General features: G+C 36.0%; 1 long non-coding RNA gene across 1 annotated transcript in view; it reads right to left on the reverse strand.

Moving 5' to 3' along the window:
* Positions 1-21,437, reverse strand: part of LOC130013053 (uncharacterized) — a 42,052-nt gene that overhangs the window by 10,044 nt on the left and 10,571 nt on the right. The window contains exon 3 of the long non-coding RNA XR_008788342.1: positions 7,134-7,237. This is a non-coding gene — a long non-coding RNA (uncharacterized LOC130013053). The remainder of the gene's footprint in view (positions 1-7,133; positions 7,238-21,437) is intronic.

The raw sequence follows: 21,437 nt of genomic DNA on the forward strand, positions 1-21,437 counted from the left end.
GAGGACCTGGAGAAAACCCACGAGGTTGGATCCTCACTAATGACAATGATAAAAGCAAATGAAATGAAAAGGGTTTTTTAACGTCCTACTGTTCTGCTCGATGGACTAATGAAGACGGGCATACGCCTTACAGTGTGCTATGATAGAAATTTTACCCGGACAGCGGCTACGGCCTACTCTTATATCGAATTCCAACTGCTAAGGGATCTTTTACGTGCACACCAATGTGTACACGCGACCTTGGTTTTTCATCCCATCCGAATGACTAGATAGCTGTCCTTGTCCGGCCTGCATCACTGACTAAATGCAATCTGCACACCGATTAGACAGACTCTCCGCCCAACACCACTGATAAGATGGAACCATACAGGAAAATGCTGAACTATCTCAGCCAAACCAGGATCGAACCTCGAACCTCCTGGTTGGTTACAATTGAAATTTTTTATCAGAAGTGACACTATATTGTCCAAAACTGACCTTTTTGACAATTTTGACGTTTATCATCACAAAATAGTATGTGTACATTTGCGGAGAAATAGAAGATTTTCCACAAGTGACGTTTCAAGGTTTTTTTCCTTACATGTGCCAATTATTATTCAATTTTCATAAAATGTTTGCAATTTGATGCCTAATGTCATCTTTGATTTTATAAAACCAATTTAACATTTTCCTTATAACAACAGGAAGTAACTTAATTTTGGCAAAAACTGTATTTTTAGCCTTCAAAACAAATAATTTCTTTAAAAGAATGTTATTATTTGTATAAAATTATATTTGATGCTAATCAACATATAGAATGAACCAATACGATCAACAGATATAAAAAAATTGTTTCTTACATTTAATGAGGTATTAGGATGGGTTAATTCTGTCCAATGTTTAATAAATATTGAGATTTTTTTTTTTTAGAAATATTTTTAATGAATCAATTTGGTTTGAAGGGCAAAAGAATGAAAAATGTGTATATAATCCTTATATCACAACTTTGGGTTTAAGGACCCCCCCCCCCCAACACACACACACAAATAAAATATGTTCATAACTTAAAAGTAGTTTTGGGGTCTTAAAGACCTTTATATAAAAAAAAATACTGATTTAAAAAATACAGTCTTTGTGTGTTTAAAAACTTCATATATTTCAGATGGTTGTCACAAAATTTCCAGTAGCTTTCTCAAGTACAACTATCAGGAAAAAAAATAACAAAATATATTATGTACCAACATTTATTACTTAAAAAAAATGGGCGTGGCACTTTCATAGTAAACACTATGAACCGTAGAATGCACTATTTTAGAGCGTTAGCTTTAAAGCATTGGAATTCTTATTGGAATTACTATTATTAAGTATTATACTAACTAAACTATATTACTAAATTACTATAAGTGTAACCGGGTCTAATTCAAGCAAAAGACGAGGCTGTTTAAATCTTTATTAAAAACCCTGTAAAAATATACATACATAGAATTAACATCACCAACATTTAATATATAATACATATAATACACTTTAAAACACATCAAACATTACACTGTATTATAATTATACTATATATTTAATTCTATACTCATATCTTTACAGTAATAATTTCTATAATATCTCTAATTATTAGATAATACCTATATGAAATAACATACCCTAGAAGGGGTTTTAAAGATCTTTGTGTTGAAACAACACAACCATGTAACACTCTAGCAGCTAGAAGGTATCCTATATAAACAAATGATTCTATGATTATTCTATGCTAAAACTAAACTTAAACTAAACCTAATTACTAAATGTTAATACTTATCGCTAAAGAGCTGTTGAATATGTATAAATGTATTTTACTGTGTATGTAAAGAATAATATATGAAATAACTAATTTACACATCTTACAGACAATACCAATGATATTCAAATACACATACCTTAATTCGATGAATGAAGACTTGACCAAAAGAATCTTCAGTAACTGGAACAACTTATAAAACTTTGAGCGCAAATACAAATTTAAGATTTAGAAGATAATCTTATACATCTGACACATTTAAAATCCTAAGTTAAACTGATTTCAATTGTTACCCCTGTAACCCAGGAAGTTGGGTTTGTTAGGAAAAGTATCCAAGGAGATGATGAGGTGATAGTCACTGATGTTGTTACAAAGACCTGTCCAGAAGCTGAACATCCAGAGACTATGAATATAAGGGTTCAAAGATCAGATGAAAGTGAAAGTTTGTTATTGTTTATTAAGCTACTGTCAGTGTAGTGCAGTGTAGACTAAAACCTATTATATAATTAAAACACCAAAATTCCACACTATCACATTCTCCCCTCCTAAAAGTAATGTCGTTCCGACAATTAATACAACTAAAACCAAAATATCAAACTACATTAAAACTAGCATATTTAACTAAAACCAACATATTGTTCTTATAGCTTCGCACACAATTCTTCTTCGTTCAGGTGGTAAATTAACGAAATCATCTGAAGTCAGGTACCCAAACAGGTTTTCTGAACTCATGACCACGGAAGGCGTAATGTTCATGATGTAGTCCCCACCTTGATATTTCTGCGGTAGTTGCCTGTTCCTTGTTGTTCTTCGTGGAGGTTCTGGGGAGTCATCTTCTGAACTAGGTAAATGATCAGACTGGAATTCCACATTACTTTTATGAGTTCCTTCCACATCCTCACTCACCTCATGTTGTCTCGTGGGGCTAGCTGGCGGCGAAGGAAGTCTTCCCCGATCCACAATCACAACATCATCCTCATCTTCACTCGACTCTACCTCCGGCTCTTGAATGGCAGCAGTCTTCCTCCTGGGTTTAGGTACTGGTGCAGCACAATCAGGTAAATCGAAAGGAATGGAACCAATTGGAAGAAGGTTATTCCGATGAAGCATCCGAACTCTTCCAACACCATCTTCTCGTTTCACCTCATAGACTGGTATATCGGGATTGGGTTGTTGTATCACCGTGTAGACCTGTTCTTAAAATTTATCTGCGATCTTGTGGCGTCCATCTTTAAAAACTAACTTCTTTACTAATACCCTATCACTTTCTTCTAGTATTGATTCTGTTGCTCTTCTATCATAGTTCTTCTTTTGTTGTTCTTGAGATCTTCCGATGATTTCTGAAGCTAATTGGTAGGAATATTCTAGTCTCTTTTTCAGGTCTTTCATATAAGTTCTGTATGATGTTATTTCCGATTCGTTGACAATGCCAAGTAAAACATCCACAGCGAGAAATGGCTTCCTCCCAAACATAAGTTGAAACGGTGAAAAATGGGTGCTGTCATGCCCTGTGCAGATGTAGGCATGTACCAAGGAAGGCAGATACCGTTTCCAATTTAATTTCTGTTCTACTTCCAAAGTTCCCAGCATTTTTAATAACGTCCGGTTGAAACGTTCACACATTCCATTTCCACTTGGGTGATATGGTGTAGTTCTGGTCTTGCGCATACCTGTAAATTTGCAGAGTTCTTGGATGATGCGGCACTCAAAAGTTCCACCTCGATCACTGTGTATCCTTTTTGGAAAGCCGTAATGGAAAATGAAATTGTCGAAAAGGATCCTTGCTGTTGTTTTGGCATCCTAGCTTCTTGTTGCAATTGCCTGAGCATACCTGGTTAAATGATCAGTGATGACTAAAATGTTTGAATATTTCCCTTTACACTCCTCTAAACACAAATAATCCATACAGAGAATCTCCATAGGCTGTGATGATGTAATATTCACTAGAGGCACTCGAAAATTGGTAGAGGACTTGCGCATGATGCATCTCTTGCAAGACTTCAAATATCCATCGACATCTGCAGACATCCGTGGCCAAAATACTCGTTCTTTCAGAAGTGTTAGAGTTCTGTCACGACCCAGGTGACCTACATCATCATGGCAAGAGATGCCTCATGCGCAAGTCCTCTACCAATTCTCGAGTGCCTCTAGTGAATATTAGATCATCACAGCCTATAGAGATTCTCTGTATGGATTATTTGTGTTTAGAGGAATATAAAGGGAAATATTCAAACATTTTAGTCATCACTGATCATTTTACCAGGTATGCTCAGGCAATTGCAACAAGAAGCCAGGATGCCAAAACAACAGCAAGGATCCTTTTCGACAATTTCATTGTCCATTACGGCTTTCCAAAAAGGATACACAGTGATCGAGGTGGAAGTTTTGAGTACCGCATCATCCAAGAACTCTGCAAATTAACAGGTATGCGCAAGACCAGAACTACACCATATCACCCAAGTGGAAATGGAATGTGTGAACGTTTCAACCGGACGTTATTAAAAATGCTGGGAACTTTGGAAGTAGAACAGAAATTAAACTGGAAACAGTATCTGCCTTCCCTGGTACATGCCTACAACTGCACAGAGCATGACAGCACCCATTTTTCACCGTTTCAACTTATGTTTGGGAGGAAGCCATTTCTCGCTGTGGATGTTTTACTTGGCATTGTCAACGAATCGGAAATAACATCATACAGAACTTATATGAAAGACCTGAAAAAGAGACTAGAATATTACTACCAATTAGCTTCAGAAATCATCGGAAGATCTCAAGAACAACAAAAGAAGAACTATGATAGAAGAGCAACAGAATCAATACTAGAAGAAAGTGATGGGGTATTAGTAAAGAAGTTAGTTTTTAAAGATGGACGCCACAAGATCGCAGATAAATTTGAAGAACAGGTCTACACGGTGATACAACAACCCAATCCCGATATACCAGTCTATGAGGTGAAACGAGAAGATGGTGTTGGAAGAGTTCGGATGCTTCATCGGAATAACCTTCTTCCAATTGGTTCCATTCCTTTCGATTTACCTGATTGTGCTGCACCAGTACCTAAACCCAGGAGGAAGACGGCTGTCATTCAAGAGCCGGAGGTAGAGTCGAGTGAAGATGAGGATGATGTTGTGATTGTGGATCGGGGAAGACTTCCTTCGCCGCCAGCTAGCCCCACGAGACAACATGAGGTGAGTGAGGATGTGGAAGGAACTCATGAAAGTAATGTGGAATTCCAGTCTGATCATTTACCTAGTTCAGAAGATGACTCCCCAGAACCTCCACGATGATCAACAAGGAACAGGCAACTACCACAGAAATACCAAGGTGGGGACTACATCATGAACATTACGCCTTCAGTGGTCATGAGTCCAGAAAACCTGTTTGGGTACCTGACTTTAGATGATTTCGTTAATTTACCACCTGAACGAAGAAGAATTGTGTGCGAAGCTATAAGGACAATATGTGGGTTTTAGTTAAATATGCTAGTTTTAATGTAGTTTGATATTTTGGTTTTAGTTGTTTTAATTGTCGGGACGACATTACTTTTAGGAGGGGAGAATGTGATAGTGTGGAATTTTGATTTTTTTAATTATATAATAGGTTTTAGTCTACACTGCACTACACTGACAACAGCTTAATAAACAATAACAAACTTTCACTTTCATCTGATCTTTGAACCCTTATATTCATAGTCACTGGATGTTCAGCTTCTGGACAGGTCTTTGTAACAACATCAGTGACTATCACCTCATCATCTCCTTGGATACTTTTCCTAACAAACCCAACTTCCTGGGTTACAGTGGTAACAATTGAAATCAGTTTAACTTAGGATTTTAAATGTGTCAGATGTATAAGATTATCTTCTAAATCTTAAATTTGTATTTGTGCTCAAAGTTTTATAAGTTGTTCCAGTTACTGAAGATTCTTTTGGTCAAGTCTTCATTCATCGAATTAAGGTATGTGTATTTGAATATGATTGGTATTGTCTGTAAGATGTGTAAATTAGTTATTTCATATATTATTCTTTACATACACAGTAAAATACATTTATACATATTCAACAGCTCTTAAGCGATAAGTATTAACATTTAGTAATTAGGTTTAGTTTAAGTTTAGTTTTAGCATAGAATAATCATAGAATCATTTGTTTATATAGGATACCTTCTAGCTGCTAGAGTGTTACATGGTTGTGTTGTTTCAACACAAAGATCTTTAAAACCCCTTCTAGGGTATGTTATTTTATATAGGTATTATCTAATAATTATAGAAATTATTACTGTAAAGATATGAGTATAGAATTAAATATATAGTATAATTATAATACAGTGTAATGTTTGATGTGTTTTAAAGTGTATTATATGTATTATAAATTAAATGTTGGTGCTGTTAATGCTATGTATGTATATTTTTACAGGGTTTTTAATAAAGATTTAAACAGCCTCGTCTTTTGCTTGAATTAGACCCGGTTACACTAATAGTAATTTAGTAATATAGTTTAGTTAGTATAATACTTAATAATAGTAATTCCAATAAGATTTCCAATGCTTTAAAGCTAACGCTCTAAAATAGTGCATTCTACGGTTCATAAAAATGGCTTAATTGGAAACTTTAGTGTTCACATTTTTCTTTTTAAAATTTTACTATGAAAGTGCCACGCCCATTTTTTTAAAGTAATAAATGTTGGTACATAATATATTTTTTATTATTTTTTTTCCTGATAGTTGTACTTGAGAAAGCTACTGGAAATTTTGTGACAACCATCTGAAATATATGAAGTTTTTAAACACACAAAGACTGTATTTTTTAAATCAGTATTTTTTTTATATAAAGGTCTTTAAGACAGATTTTCTTTAAAAAAAAAACAAACCCCAAAACTACTTTTAAGTTATGAACATATTTTATTTATGTGTGTGTGTGTGTGTGTGTGTGTGTGTGTGGGGGGGGGGTCCTTAAACCCAAAGTTGTGATATAAGGATTATATACACATTTTTCATTCTTTTGCCCTTCAAATCAAATTGATTCATTAAAAATATTTCTAAAAAAAAAAATATTCTCAATATTTATTAAACCCCTTTTCATTTCATTTGCTTTTATCATTGTCATTAGTGAGGATCCAACCTCGTGCGTTTTCTCCATGTCCTCCGGTTTCCTCCCACTGCTAAAGACCCCTACGCGCAAGTGAATTATTGAAGTGAAATATGCAGATAGGGTGATAGGGTTATTTATTTTGGAATGGCATATTATTGTATTTTAAAGGTGTTAGGTTTAAGAATTTGGGGGGAGAGGTTAAGTCTCCACATAAGCACTGACCTAGGATGATGAAAAATTAATTCGTGATATTTCCTAGTTTTATTAAAATACATACAATACTTTAGATTTATATACAAAGGCGATTTCACTGTTTATTGGTGTTGGTGGTGCTGATGGTCTTCCTTGGGTGGTGCTTCTGGTATTCTGGTATTATTGTTTCTGAAGAAAAAAGAAAATAAATTTGAGGCTCTCGGGAGAGAGCCACATTAGTGTGTTTCCTACAACGGATTGGATTTTCTAAAAAAAATCGTGTTTGTTCCACATCACCGGGTTACGGCTAGGGATTCTTATATCTAATTGATTTTAATTACTAACGGTTAGGCATAGGATTTGATATATGGTTTGTTTTGGGTCAGGGTGGAGACTGGTCTTATTTAATCTAATTTACTGTGCACTAGGATGTCGTTCAGATTTTTATTTTTAGAATATGCAATTATAAGTTTCTGTGTGAATATTTTCGGGTGATTTTCTTGGAGATCAGTATAGTGTTTTCTGATGATTTTGGACGCACTTGCTGCTGTTGCGCTAAATGGAACTACAAAAGGAGCTATTGCGCTAGCCGTATGAATATTCAAACCTAGGGGGGCTGTTGTTTTCAATTTGTCAATCCAGAATTTTTCTCTTGTTAGCCTAAACGTTTTAATTTCTTCTGAAGTTTCAAAGTCGCTCTTGGTCTTTTCTATTGGCGTTACAATGAGATCAGAAATGTCATGATTTGGCTGGTTGAAATGAATTGAGACAGGTTTGTCTTTTTTGGTGACTATGTCAGACCGGTGACCGTTAATTCTTTCCCTAAGTGCATTTTGAGTCTCCCCTACGTATTGCTTGTCACATTTTCTGCATGAGATTAGATAAATTATGTTTGAACTACTGCATGAAAGTTGGTCTAATATTGGGAATTTTGTGCCAGATGTTTTGTTATGGAAATGGTCGAATATGTTTAAGATTTTGCATGTTTGACATCTTGGATGGCCACAAATTTTGGTTTTATGTACTGATTGTATATTATTTGTTTCTTTGGCGGCAAGCTCAGCTAGAGTGTTGTTTTTTATACGTCGTAGATAGCGTTTGGAGTATCCCCTTTCCCTTAGTTTGCTAAATACCAATGTACATGCTGACTCAAAGTCGGTCTTCTGAGTACATATCCTATGAAAACGGAGAATCTGAGATTTTATGATGCCAGAGAATGTATGTTTTGGGTGAAAGGAGCTTTTGAACAATAATTGATGTGTGTCGGTTTCTTTGAAAAATACTTTAGTTTCCAATTGGCCTGTGATTTTGGTGTTGTTACTTTTAAAAACGGTAGTATCAAGGAAATCTATGCTGTTATGGCTTACATTTGCGGTTAATTTGACAGATGGATGATGATTGTTCAGAATGTTGAAAAACGTCCAAAATTCGTCTAGTGTGTAGGTCCAGACTATGAAAACGTCATCTAAAAACCGCCCATAGAAATCTGGTTTTAATGGACAGAGTGGCAGAACTTCCCTTTCCCACTCCGCCATGAAGAGATTTGCATAACTCGGGGCAAATCGTTTTCCCATCGCAGTTCCGGAAGACTGAAGGTATACTTGGTCGTTAAAAGCGAAGTCATTCCTCCTCAGACAAATGTTGAGTAGTTTGAGGATTGAACACAATTACCATCATGATTTAAATACCATGAAAGAAAAATTAGAAGATGCCACCAATAGGCTGGAAAACACGTACAGTCCACCAACTTGCCTTAAAGTTACAATTTCATATTTTTAAGTTATATTTTTAAAATGTATTAAAATAAAGCCCTAAAATAGATGGCATCTATAAACAGTCCTACCTTGTTAAAGAATAATCCTATAATTCACTATTGCCAGTTGAGAAATTGGCAAAAATATCATTTTCAACTTCAAATTCAAACGTTTGAAGATAGCTATTCCATGCTGGGGGATAGGAAAACAAGGGAAGTAATTGGGAGGTAGCCCAGCATAGGAGCAGAACAGTAGGACGTTAAACCTCATTTCATTTCATTTCAGATGGTTATTTTGCAATTTGGATTGAAAAGGTACATCGTCCACCCGAGTGTAGTCTCATTTACCCTTTTCTTTTATTTATAGATTGTTTCAAGACAAACCTCTTCAAGCAAAAGGGACAGAGTAGATGTAGAGCCCTCAAGAGTTATAGAAGAAAGATCATCTCCATCATAGTTACCATCCATTGAACACAATTACCATCATGATTTAAATACCATGAAAGAAAAATTAGAAGATGCCACCAATAGACTGGAAAACACGTACAGTCCACCAACTTGCCTTAAAGTTACAATTTCATATTTTTAAGTTATATTTTTAAAATGTATTAAAATAAAGCCCTAAAATAGATGGTATCTATAAACAGTCCTACCTTGTTAAAGAATAATCCTATACTTCACTATTGCCAGTTGAGAAATTGGCAAAAATATCATTTTCAACTTCAAATTCAAACGTTTGAAGATAGCTATTCCATGCTGGGGAATAGGAAAACAAGGGAAGTAATTCGGAGGTAGCCCAGCATAGGAGCAGAACAGTAGGACGTTAAACCTCATTTCATTTCATTTCAGATGGTCATTTTGCAATTTGGATTGAAAAGGTACATCGTCCACCCGAGTGTAGTCTCATTTACCCTTTTCATTTATTTATAGATTGTTTCAAGACAAACCTCTTCAAGCAAAAGGGCCAGAGTAGATGTAGAGCCCTCAAGAGTTATAGAAGAAAGATCATCTCCATCATAGTTACCATCCATTGAACACAATTACCATCATGATTTAAATACTATGAAAGAAAAATTAGAAGATGCCACCAATAGACTGGAAAACACGTACAGTCCACCAACTTGCCTTAACCAAACGCAGAGAAAAACGTGCATAAATGGTAATTGGTAGTGTTGTTACATGATGAAAAGAAATTATCAGAAAAGGCTCAACAAATGATTGATTGATATAAAGGTTTGACTTTACATATACACATTGCGTGTACCTTTTTAGAATAACTGAGTCTTATGGTGATATTTTAAAGTATTTGTTGTAACAGAATTTAAAATCACACAAGCTATAGAACAATAAGAGCTTGTTATTTCTTTATTATTTTATCATAGATAAGGAACTAATTGGTGGGGCTTAACCGTGCAATACTAGACATCTTCATTATTATTGCACACTTTTGCTGATTTATGCTAATTTTAGTAGAAATCATATTGAGAAGTGGGGTGGGTTTTCTGTGCAATAACAACGAGCATGATCAGCAGGTGCCAATGTTACAAGTCATTTATAGCACGCTTCATTCATCATATTCATATATTTCTCTATTCTGTATACTTGTAGGTGGCTGAGTAACATAAACCAGGTCTCTCTAGTCAAGTTATAAACATGCTTCAGCAAAAAGTTCAAAGTGATGAATGGACCTACAAACACCGCAGTCTGATGATTGATGGCATGTCCATAAGAAAACACATTGATTGGGATGCAAATAACGGTCAAATGGTTGGTTTTGTTAATTTAGGTTCTGGACCAGTTGAAAATGATGCAGTTGAGGCACGTGAAGTCATAGTGATACTAGCTGTTGGTTTACAAGGTCACTGGAAAGTACCACTAGGTTATTTCCTTGTTGATGGAATATCAGCAGAGATACAAAGCCAGCTTCTTTTGACAGCAATATCATCACTTTACCAAATTTGTATTAGAGTAACATCTATTGTGATGGATGGGCATCCAACCAACCAAAGAATGGCAAACATTTTAGGAGGCAATTTAAACCCTGACAACATCAGAAGTACTTTCCAAGATCCATCTAATCCATAATTAAACATATATATATATATTCTTTGATGCTTGTCATCTTCTCAAAAACTTCCGTGGAGCTCTCCATTCTCTTCAAAAACTGCAGGAAGAAACTTTTGGTACAGCAAAGTGGTCAGACATAAAAAGACTTGAGGAATTACAACGAAATGAAGGCTTAAGAGCAGCTATAGGCTAACAAAGAAGCACATAGAATTTACCAATCAAAAAATGAATGTTAAATTAGCAGTATACAAGTTTTAAGTAGTTCGGTTGCTAATCCCTAGAATTTGCTTCTTCAGTCTGTGAAGATTTAGGAAATTGTCAAAGAACAATCAATCTTGTTGCCATGGTTGATCGAATGTTCGATATTTTCAACAGTAGAACGCCAGCTGCAAAAGGTTTTAAGCATCCCATTAATGCAATTTTTTTTTAGTCTTTTGAATCCTTTTTGTTATCCACCAGTTCTGTACTATTAAACTTAAAAGACATGACTGGTCAGAAAGTCTGCCATGGAAAAAGAAAGATATGTATCATTGGTTTCTTGTGTAACAATCAAAGCCGTCTTGGTCTTGCAAGAGAGATGATTTTATCAAATCCACAGCACTGAAATACTTGTTGACTTAAAAATTGTCACAAGATCACCTTGAGCTACTTTTTTCTGCCATTAGGAGATATGGGGGATAGAACAACAATCCATCTGCAGTACAATTTTCGAATGCATATAGATCTCTACTAGGTCATGTTGGTGTAAGCGGAACAATCGATTGCAACACCTCATGTGTACCACAAGACATAACCTCTATCTTGGAAGTCAACAACACAGAAATAATTACCTTTGAAAATGCTTTTGCAGACCATGATTATCCCATCAATGGCAGAGGTATCAGTTCATTTGTAGAGGGTTTCCTTGAAAATATAGCTGGCTGGGTTGTTAGAATATTGATGTCTAAAGTTCAGTGTGTGCCCTGTGCCCATGCCTTAGTAAAACCTAAAACTGATACCAAATATGGGCTTCTAAATATAACAAACAATGGAGGACTATGCATTCCATCAAATGATGTTATCCAGATTGTTCGACAATGTGAAGTTATACTCAGATCTTTTGTCAATATCAAATATGTTAAACCAAATGAATGGGAAAATGTTGTTGTATCTAAAGTTATGATGAATTTACCTTCTACTTTATTCTCTCATCCGAATGATCATTTCACAGAAACATGTAAAGGAATAGACACGCATTATTATAATTTGTTGAAATTAATTTGTAGTCAGTTCATAAAGTTAAGAAGATTTCATGTGGTGAGATTAACTAATTTAGCACTACAGGGACAATGTGTAAGACAAAAGTTAACAAGAACTGTACTTTTCCAAAATCAGTAGAATTATTAACTATGTTAATCTCTATGTTTGACAAAATATAAATGCTTGAAATACTGTGTCGTATTTAGCATTGCTATATTAGTTATAATGACAGATTCGTGTAATCTGTATAGGGGGTTCAGTCAACTGCCGTGGTTTCGATTCCCAATTCGTACGTGACAAGGAGTAGGGTCGCCTGTCCAACCTTGTGAGTTTTCTCTGGGTCCTCCGGTTTGCTCCCACTGCTAAAGACCCCTGTGAGCGCAAGTGAACTATTCACATAAATTGAAATGAAATGAAATTGGGTTTAACGTCCTACTGTTCTGCTCCGAACTGGTCTAATGAAGACGGGCATACGCCATACAGTGTGCCATGAGGGAAATTTTGCCCGGACAGCGGCACTACGGCCTACTCTTACATCGAATTCCAACTGTCAAGGGAAGATGTCAGGGACCTTGGTTTTTCGTCCAATCCGAACGACTAGACAGCTGTACTTGTCAGGCCATCCGTCCTGCATCACAACAGAACACTTTCAAATATGCTAGGTACTCTTACTGAAGAACAGAAAGGTAGATGGAAAGATCATGTTCCTTATTTAGTTTTTATTTATAATTCCACTAGACATGATTGACTTTAAATTTATACACAGTGTTTAAGGTCTTGAGACGAAGAAGCCTATTGATTTTCAACGATTTCCGATAATTTCTGCCAAAGTTATGGCCTTTGATCACTTTGCAAAATCTTGTGACGCTCTAAAGGCTAAAGTTACCATCCGATTGACTTCAGATTGATACACAGAGTTTAAGATCTTGAGACGAACAAGTATATTGATTTTCAATGAATTTTTATGACTTGAACAGTTAAATCCATGATATTAAAAGCTTTGCATACAAAACGTTAGCATGGGGCAGAACTTTATAAAAATCAAACAAATTCTAATAGTTTTCTGATAATTACTTCGTGAGTTGTTGCTCTTAATCAGATTTTAGTGTATTATAAATGTTTCATTACTGAAAAAAGGAAAACTATACGACAACCCTTGTTGACTGCCCGGACGATTTAGTTGCTTTGGGCGTATGTTTCGTTGCCTGGCAACCTATCTTTTGATGTTTTGTAGAAATCCTAAGTTACCTGTTGATATAATTTTTGGAGATACTTCTGCTACTGATGTACGTAGTTCTTATAAACAGTTTGCTTCTGAACTTCAAGATAAATTTAAAGCCGTGAACAGTATTGCCACAGAAAATATTCAGAAAGCGCAGAAGAAGCAGAAACCTTTATTATTATGTGTAAACCCGAGGTGCTAATCTACATGTTGGTGATGTTGTGTTAGTTCGTAATGTACAGATCAGAGGTAAAAATAAACTTACAGATAAATGGGAGAATGATTGTTATACAGTTATTTCACAACCAGATGTTAAAATTTCAGTTTTTGTAGTTCAGAAGGCTGACACTTCATTAAGACGTACTCTACACAGAAATCTTCTACTTCCGATATGTTCTTCTGGTCGACCTATTCCTGCCCCACGATTAAATGTTCCACTTCCACGTGTTCGTTCTTCACCTGATGTTAGTATTCCTGATTTTCCCATTTCTCAACCTCACACGAAGGATAATAATTCAAATGTTAATATTTCATCCGATTCTTCTGTTTGTGTTACCAACGTGTTACCTGATATTTCTGTTCCGGATATTACTATTCCTCATATTACTGTTCCAGATATTCCTGATAAGACCGTTCCTAATATTACTGTTACTGATAATTCAGATGATTCAATTTCTCCACCTGATCCTGATATTTCCTCTGATGATATTTCACAACCAGTTCTAGCTCCTAAACGACAACGTAAATAGACCGGGAGCCCAAAGGGCCAGTCTAGCTGAAAAATGTACCAATTTTTTCCTATATGTTATCAATGCATGTATATCTGGTATCATCAGAATGTAAGTCTACCGGGTTTCCGGTGGTGGGTGTGGTATTCCACGCCAAAAATGTCATGCACCCCAACTAGGCTAGATTAGCTCAAAAGTGTACCACATGAAAATCGTACAGCAGTGTACCGTACATCTTCGGGTGTTACAAAAACACTCTAACAGACATTTCTAGTGGTGGGTTACCTCTGACAGAGCTATGTTATTGTCAGACATTTGTAGTGGTAGAGTATCCCTGACAAGAGTTATCTAATTTCCAGTCCACAGCTAGGCTAGATTAGCTGAAATCTGTACCACCTAAAACAGCTTTGGGGTTGTACAGTACCACCACAGGAATCATGAATGACCACTGCCAGACAGTTTGTGCGATGGGTTATCCCCAAAATGCCACGCCCCCAACTAGACTAGATTAGCGGGTACTGTTCCCGTGTTCTAAAATATTAAATTTTTAGCCAGGATGCGTAGAATACTAATATCTAGCACGTATGGAAGATGCGATAAACTGCGGTTACAAGAAATTGATTTTTGGGCATAAAACGTTTTACGGGGCTAAAAATGCGTTTTTGAAAAAAAAAATTGTTTCTGAAAACGCAGAGTATCACCCCTTCCATACGTGCTAGGTATTAGTATTTTACGCATCCTGGCACAATTTTTAATTTTTTTGACCACGTGAACAGTGCCGGTTAATCTATCGTAGTGGGGGGGGGGGGGCATTTTGGTCGTGTTTGTTATGGCTAACCCACCACACAAACTGTCAGGCAGTGGTCATTCATGATTCCTGTAGTGGTACTGAACAACTCCAAAGCTGTTTTAGGTGGTACAGATTTCAACTAATCTTAGCCTAGCTGTGGTCTAGAAATTAGAAAACTCTTGTCAGGGATACTCTACCACTACAAAATTTAACGTCTGACAATTACATAGCTCTGTCAGAGGTATCCCGCCACTAGAAATGTCTGTTAGAGTGTTTTTGTAACACCTGAAGATGTACTGTACACTGCTGTACGATTTCCATGTGGTACACTTTTGAGCTAATCTAGTCTAGTTGGGGGGCATGACATTTTGGGCGTGGAATACCACACCCACCACCAGAAACCCGGCAGACTTACATTCTGATGATACCTGATATACATGCATTGATACCATATAGGAGAAAATTGGTACACTTTTCAGCTAGGTTAACCCCCTGGGCTCCCGCTCTAAAACCACCTTCTTGGATGAAATCTGATGCTTGGGTTTTAGAGAATACTGTTTGGCTTTGATTTATATTAGTTGTATCTACTGGTATTTTAATAACGATTTTTTTTAATTTCTGCATTATTAGTTAGATTATAAATTCCATTATCAGTTGCTTACAGTTTTACTTGATGACGACTTGGTTTTGTTTATGGATTATGATTTTGGTTATGTGGATTGGTTCATTATTTTTGTATAATTATGTATACTGTTGTTTTTATTATGGTGTTTAGGGTTGTTCGTGTCGGGACGCCACTTCTTGTGCTGGGGGGATAGTGTAGTAGTGTATATTTGGTTGTCAGTTGTTATATATTTAGTATTAAGAAGTAGCCTCTTTCATCCTGTGTATGGTTTTAGTTTATGTAGTTAGTTAACTCAGTTCTTTAATAGTCCTGTTCAACTAGACACTTCATATAGCTTGTAGTCTTGCTTTTCTATGTCATCTGTAGTTTCCACCTTATTTGGAGTGAGTAGTAATCGGTAACTTAGATACTATCCTAACATCCTGTTTCACCTTTAGTCACTTTTTCTTATATCTCCATCTTGAATACATCAATTTCTTCTACAGCACTGATTTCATTAACTCAGGTAGGTTTATATTTGTTTAACCTGACTTGACAATATAATAGAAGACAATTCCTTTCTAATTTAAATACTGTTTTATTCTGATATAAGTTAAAATAAAATAATACATGTATATTCAATCTAAATAAGTAAAACCTTATATTTTAAAATGTATGTCTAATTTGGTGTTTGTTTTATCTTTTAGTGTTTCGTTCTTTTGTACATGTATATATGGTTTTCATCATACATTATAGACGGAGAGATATAATTTCTGTTTGTCAAGTACCGAGAACAAATTGCAAAAGAATTTCTTCCACTGGAATCTAGTAAAGGGTTGTCTTAAGGACTCCCAACTCAAAATTGTCCGCTGAAACCCTGTAGCGTTTTTCATAAATCCAAGATGGCCGCCAATTGGACTTTCTGGCCTCCATATCTTGGAAACGGCTCGTTTTAGAGCAATAAATGTATTATCATTACATACAAAAGTGATATCAACGAATCGGAAAAAAAGGTTATCACGACGCCAGCAGGTCATGGTGTGACGTCATGACGGCATTGTGACGTTATGTTGACGCCAAAACACTTAGTCCGGCAGAACTATGGCTGAACCTGGAAGTTGTACACAAAGACTTTTTTATGATTGATTTTAGTAGCCTATGGTGCCTCTTTAAGAATCTGCCGATTGGACCTGAGTCACCCTTGAGAGTTTTGAGAAATTCAAGATGGCGTCCAAGATGGCCGTCATTTTAAATAATCACCTGTAACCCCCATACTATTTTGTCTAGGATGATAATTTTGGTGTCTAACCGTATGTTTTTGGGGCCAAGAAATACACTGAAATCATCCATTATGTTGTGCGGTGATTAGATCATAGTAAAATGCAAAATGCCAGACAATATGGCCCATTAACTCGATAGCGGCGGTTTGGACAATAATTATTTCACCGAACCAAACTATATATTTATGGACATAGAAGCATATGATTGATACGATAACACTACATACATGCCTAACAGGGGGTCCAGGGCCACATGGGACGGTCCTGAAAAGAAGGGCACAATCTGTGTTTTGATCATTTAAAATGCAAATTCTACCCGCAAAAAACGAAAATACCCCCACAAAACTAGGTAATATTCAGTTTAATCCTTTAGTCGTGTGTCTGGTTCTGTCTGGTTGCAACCTGCGACTTCACAGGTGCAAAATACTATACATTCTAAGCCACCCCTAGTGCAGCTACAAGCAAGCGTACTATTTGGAGCGTCACTCGTGCATCCGCATTTGATGAGCCACAGGAGCAATTTGACGGATTGTAATTTTCTCAATTTAGTCTCCTTAACCCAGCAATACAGTTCCGGATCAAGTTCAGGTGGATTGCTATCTTCCAATGAAAGCCACACAATAGCATGGTGGTGACATCGTTTTACTTTCCATACGAATGCATCATTCGTTGGAGCAAGACTACATGGTTTAAATGTGGATGATGACGATATATTTTCAGTTTCGGATGCCGAAACCATCCAGCGTGTTTCAGGCGTCGATTTGCAAGTTGACAAGAATCACGTTGGTGGGTATGGACATCTAAAAGTCGTCATCCCCACTCAAACATGGTAGTCTTGCTCAATGACTGATGCATTTACAGGGAACGTAAAAAGAGCTCATCAACAAGCTATTGCTGGGTGAAGGATACTAAATTGATAACACTACAACCGGCCAACTTGCTCCGGGGTCTGCCATGTGTCACATCAGATGTGGATACAAGAATGCTTGCTTGTAGATGCACTACGGATGGCTTAGAATATACAGTATTTTGTGCTTGTATTGTCTTAGGTTGCAGCCAGAAATACGACCAAAGGATTAAACTGGATATTGCCTAGTTTTGTGGGGGGTTATTTTCGTGTTTTGTGGGTAGAATTTATTTGTTTAAATGTTCACAAAACAGCTTGTGCCCCCTTTATCCAGAAATATGTAGTTTGTCTCTAGATATAGTTTGGTTTGGTGAAATAATGATGGCCCAATTTGTCTGACATTTTGGATTTTACTATCATCTAATCACCCCACAACATAATGAATGATTTCAGTGTATTCCTTGACCCGAGTAACATAGGTTTAAACCCAAAAATTATCGTCCTAGAATAAATACTATGTGAGTTATGGGGGATTATTTGACAGCCATCTTGAATTTCGCAAAACGCTCAAGGGTGACCGGAGTTCACCCGGCGGATTCTGAAAGAGGACACCATAGGCTACTAAAATCAATCCTAAAAAAAACTTTATAGACAATTTCCAGATTCACTCGAAATATTGAGATTTGACGACCGGACAAAATGCTTTCTGATACCGAATAAGCGGGTTTGACGTGAGTTCTGGTGTCTTGGAGAACTAAGAAAAAGCGGGCCGAGAACTAGTTTGTTTACTGACTGGACTGGAATTCAATCTGGTGAGTGAAATTCTATCTGCACTGTACATGCACATGAGCATTAGGAGGGGTAACCGAAATGTCCAACCGGTAAAGCTGAGCAGCCTGATTGATTACATTCGATCCCTCGGTGGTGAGCTTGACAGCATCCCCACCATTATTTCGGTTATTGTCGCAAATTATGCACGTATCCATGGCGAAATACGGCACTTTTCACAAAATTAGCAAAAAAAGTTTCAAATATCTGGGGAAAACCCAGACTGGATTGCAAGTCAATCACCAGAGCTTAACACAATGGTTCTCAACCTTTTTTTGCCAACGGCACACCTTGGAACACATGAAAAAATAGCGGCACACCTGGCTAAATATATATGAAAAATATTTGAATTTTGCAAATTAAAACATGGCAAGTCACACTATGACCTGCTGGCGTTGTGATAATTTTATTTTCCGATTCGTTGATATCACTTTTGTATCTAATGATAATACATTTATTGCTCTAAAACGGGCCGTTTCCAAGATATGGAGGCCAGAAAGTCCAATTGGCGGCCATCTTGGATTTATGCTAATTATGAAAAACGCTACAGGGTTTCAGCGGACAATTTTGAGTTGGGAGTCCTTTAGACACCCCTTTACTAGATTCCAGTGAAAGAAATTCTTTTGCAATTTGTTCTCGGTAGTTTTTTATTTCTCTCCGTCTATTAGCTCTATAATTCTTCATTTCTTAAGAACACCTTTATCAGGGTATGTTTCTAGTTTAAGTTAGTTTCTCATTTTGCTATTATATGTTATTTATGTATAATAATTCTAAATGCTCCATTCTTATTACCTGTAATAGGCAATATATCTCTATATTATATAACTGGTTATTAGAAGCTATATCCTTTATATATATTTGCTAATTTATTCATTTTGTTATTTCAAGGTTCTTCTACTTGCTCTATTGTAAATAATTTCCTGTTTTGTTCGTGTGTGTATTGTAAATAAATTGTTCCTGTTTTGTCTCTTTTGGTTCAACCCGCGACCTGGAAAGGTGGATAGTCCGTCGTCCATCGATCCTGCTACATGTTCGAGGTTGTACAGGTAGACCATATTTCATCATCCCCCAAGAGCAATTAGAATATTTAGTAAGCAATGATTTCAAGATTCAAAATATAGCTAATCTGTTTAATGTAAGCAAAAGGACAATTTGCAGAAGACTATCAGAATATGACATTTCTCTCACAGCTAATTATAGTCAGGTGACTGATGATGAGTTGGATGTTACAGTTCAAAATATACTACATAATTATCCAAATATTGGATATAGAAGTATGAGAGGCCATAAAGTACAGTTTTATAGGGTACAGGAATCGATGAGAAGAGTTGACATTGAAGGAGTGTTATACAGAAGACTGTATTTGAATCCAGTGCGCAGACGAAAGTATTGTGTACGTGCACCAAATTGACTTTGGCACATTGATGGATACCATAAACTCATCAGGTTTGTACAAGACGTGTTTCTTCTTTTAACGCAAAATTAAAGCACATAAATGTAATATGAATGTATGTAAATTGTAAAGTGATTTATATTCAATTTCTGAAAAAAAATATTGTAATTCCGGTGACGTATGTGAACAGTTCAAATTGAACGGCAGTCGTTTACGCCTGCTTAGTGCATTTTACACGTTTTTTAAATTATTATATTTTGTCGTTTGTGAATCAGCCTTTACTAATTACTTCTAGTTCTACATAGTGTTGTACGATATGTTTTTATTTGTTTATTACAAAATAACACCCGAAACCATGTAAATGATTATAAAATGTTTATTGTGTCCTAAATATTGGATATTAGGATCCTATACTATAGTTTCGCAGCAAGATAACAACATCAATATTGATTGAAATTGATCAACATTGAATTATAAATTGTGTTTTTAATTTCGAATATTATGGGAAATATTTAAATACAGACCGTATTTAAATTCTGCACACTTGATTCGAAAACAATTTCTTTTTATTAAAAATAAACACTCTTTCAATGTCAGCTCTTCTCATTGATTCCTGTACTGGTACTCTAGTAAACTGATCAGCAGTAAATATTTGCTTGGCCACCAATGAAAAAGGCTTTCACATTATCACTGTGAAACTGTTTGGTACCCTACATGTATACCGAACTGTGTGCCCATGCAAAAGTGACCACTTACACCACTTGTCTACCTTTTGATGATTGTTTCATTCAAATCGTCAGCTGTTGTCTATATTTTTTTAACTTTTAAGATTACATTTTTTAGAAATATACACATTCTGTTTTACTGTACATCAATACACTTAGTACATGTAATATAAATACTAGAAATTTAAGTGTTCAATTAATTAATGTTACTGGTATTTTATTTTCAGTTGGCGTTTAGTAGTCCATGGTGGTATAGATGGATACTCAAGATTACCAACATATCTTAAGATCAGCAGCAACAACAGATCAGAGACAGTCTTGGAAGCTTCCACAGAAGCTGTCAGTAACTACGGGTTACCACAGAGAGTTCGATCAGATAAAGGTGGAGAGAACATCAAAGTGGCTGAATATATGATAGCAAACAGAGGACATGGATATACAGTGTAGAAGCGTTCACAATCAGAGGTAGGAACTAGCTAAAAATATGACCTGTGCATGGACACCACTAAAGTTTAAGATAGGTTGCCAGGCAACAAAACAAATGCCTACAGCAGCTAAATCGTCCGTGCAGTCGACAAGGGTTGTCACATATTTATTCTTTTGTAGGTAATTAGGGGAATTTAATAGACAATTTCATACAGATGACATTATAATTTTCGTTGTTTGAAGGTTCACAAGGTTCTAAAAGCTAAAACAAGGGCCTTAACTCTGGAAGCAATCCTCAGAAATTGTTCAAATTCGACAGGCTTTTTTCGTTTTACGAATTTAAATAATGCATATAAATTTCATACAGATCGAATGATAACTTTTGTTGTTCGAAAGTTCACCAAAGTAAATCAAGGGCCATAACTCTAGACGTAATTGACGGAAATTGCCGACATTCAATAGGCTTGTTCGTCTTCATTTCGCTAAT

Source organism: Patella vulgata, chromosome 5 (assembly GCF_932274485.2).
Source record: "Patella vulgata chromosome 5, xgPatVulg1.2, whole genome shotgun sequence".
In the NCBI taxonomy this organism is placed as follows: Eukaryota; Metazoa; Mollusca; class Gastropoda; family Patellidae; genus Patella; species Patella vulgata.